At 37.8% G+C, this 2595-nt stretch overlaps 1 non-coding gene across 1 annotated transcript; it reads left to right on the top strand.

The window, feature by feature from the left end:
• The first annotated feature begins 1325 nt into the window (after positions 1-1325).
• Positions 1326-1433, top strand: LOC112739871 (small nucleolar RNA R71). Its single transcript, XR_003170806.1, has one exon. It is a non-coding gene; the product is annotated as a small nucleolar RNA R71 (small nucleolar RNA).
• The last annotated feature ends 1162 nt before the right edge of the window (positions 1434-2595 follow it).

Genomic DNA, 2595 nt, shown 5'->3' on the forward strand with positions numbered 1-2595 from the left:
ACCTTTACTAACACATCCTCTACTTGTCCATAAGCCTGTTTTCTTGAACTGTCTGCCATCTCTAATGAGATTTTAGTAGTTTGCACCCCAAAGATTCCCAGTTTCTCCATTACAGAGAGGGGCATGAGGTTTATCCCTGAACCAAGGTCACACAGAGCCTTATCAAAGATCATGTTGCCTATGGTACAAGGTATTATGAACTTTCCAGGATCCTGTTTCTTCTGAGGCAATGTCAGTTGATCCAGATCACTCAGTTCATTAGTGAACAAGGGAGGTTCATCTTCCCAAGTCTCAATACCAAATAATTTGGCATTCATCTTCATGATTGCACCAAGGTACTTGGTAACTTGCTCTTCAGTAACATCCTCATTCTCTTCAGAAGAGGAATACTCATCAGAGCTCATGAATGGCATAAGGAGGTTTAATGGAATCTCTATGGTCTCTAGATGAGCCTCAGATTCCTTTGGTTCCTCAGAGGGAAACTCCTTATTGATCACTGGACGTCCCAGGAGGTCTTCCTCCTTGGGATTCACGTCCTCTTCTTCCCTTACAGGTTCGGCCATGGTGATCAATTCAATGGCCTTGCACTCTCCTTTTGGATTTTCTTCTGTATTTCTTGGGAGAGTACTAGGAGGGATTTCAGTGATCCTTTTACTCAGCTGGCCCACTTGTGCTTCCAAATTTCTAATGGAGGACCTTGTTTCATTCATGAAACTCACAGTGGCCTTGGACAGATCAGAGACTAAGTTTGCTAAATTAGAAGTATTTTGTTCAGAGTTCTCTGTCTGTTGCTGAGTGGATGGTGGAAAAGGCTTGCTATTGCTAAACCTGTTTCTTCCACCATTATTAAAGCCTTGTTGAGGCTTTTGTTGATCCTTCCATGAGAAATTTGGATGATTTCTCCATGATGAGTTATAGGTGTTTCCATAAGGTTCACCTAAGTAATTTACCTCTACTATTGCAGGGTTCTCAGGATCATAAGCTTCTTCTTCAGAAGATGCCTCTTGAGTACTGTTGGATGCAGCTTGCATTCCATTCAGACTCTGAGAAATCATATTGACTTGCTGAGTCAATATTTTATTCTGAGCCAGTATGGCATTCAGAGTATCAATTTCAAGAACTCCCTTCTTCATAAGCGTCCCATTACTCACAAGATTCCTCTCAGAAGTGTACATGAACTGGTTATTAGCAACCATGTCAATGAGTTCTTGAGCTTCTGCAGGCATTTTCTTTAGGTGAATAGATCCACCTGCAGAGGTATCCAATGACATCTTAGATAACTCAGACAGACCATCATAGAATATATCCAGGATGGTCCATTCTGAAAGCATGTCAGAAGGACACTTTTTGGTCAGTCCTTTGTATCTCTCCCAAGCTTCATAGAGGGATTCACCTTCTTTCTGTCTGAAGGTTTGAACATCCACTCTAAGCTTGCTCAGCTTTTGAGGAGGAAAGAACTTGGCTAAGAAAGCCTTGACCAGCTTATCCCAAGAGTTCAGGCTATCCTTAGGTTGAGAGTCCAACCATACTCTAGCTCTGTCTCTTACAGCAAAAGGGAAAAGCATGAGCCTGTAGACTTCAGGATCTACTCCATTAGTCTTAACAGTATCACATATCTGCAAGAATTCAGTTAAGAACTGAAAAGGATCTTCAGATGGAAGTCCATGAAACTTGCAGTTCTGCTGCATCAGAGAAACTAATTGAGGTTTCAGCTCAAAATTGTTTGCTCCAATGGCAGGAATGGAGATGCTTCTTCCATGTAAATTGGAATTAGGTGCAGTAAAGTCACCAAGCATCCTCCTTGCATTATTATTATTTTCGGCTGCCATCTCCTCTTCCTGTTCAAAAATTTCTGAAAGGTGCTTGCTGGATTGTTGTAATTTAGCTTCTCTTAGTTTTCTCTTCAGAGTCCTTTCAGGTTCTGGATCTGCTTCAACAAGAATATTCTTGTCCTTGCTCCTGCTCATATGAAAAAGAGGGACATAAAAATAATAATAATATGGGTCCTTTTTACCACAGTATAGAGGTCCCTGTGTGAGTAGAAGAAAAGAAGAAGAAAAAAATTCGAACACAGAGAGAGAGAGGGGTTCGGATTTTTTTGGTGAGTGAGGAAGAGATGTTAGTAAATAAATAAATAAAATAGAAGGAGATGAGAGAGAAAGAGGGTTTTCGAAAATGATTTTTGAAAAAGAGTTAGTGATTTTCGAAAATAGTTTTTGAAAAAGGTTAGTAATTTTCGAAAATTTTAAAATCAAAAATTAAGATAATTAGTTAATTAAAAAGAAATTTTGAAAAAGAGGGAGATATTTTCGAAAATTAGAGAGAGAGAGAGTTAGTTAGGTAGTTTTGAAAAAGATAAGAAACAAACAAAAAGTTAGTTAGTTAGTTGAAACAAATTTGAAAATCAATTTTGAAAAGATAAGAAGATGGGAAGTCAGAAAAGATATTTTGAAATCAAATTTTTGAAAAAGATAAGATAAGAAGATATTTTTGAAAAGATATGATTGAAATTGGTTTTGAAAAAGATTTGATTTTTAAAATCACAATTAATGACTTGATTCACAAGAAATCACAAAATATGATTCTAGAACTTAA

This window comes from Arachis hypogaea, chromosome 13 (genome assembly GCF_003086295.3).
Source record: "Arachis hypogaea cultivar Tifrunner chromosome 13, arahy.Tifrunner.gnm2.J5K5, whole genome shotgun sequence".
NCBI lineage: Eukaryota > Viridiplantae > Streptophyta > Magnoliopsida > Fabales > Fabaceae > Arachis > Arachis hypogaea.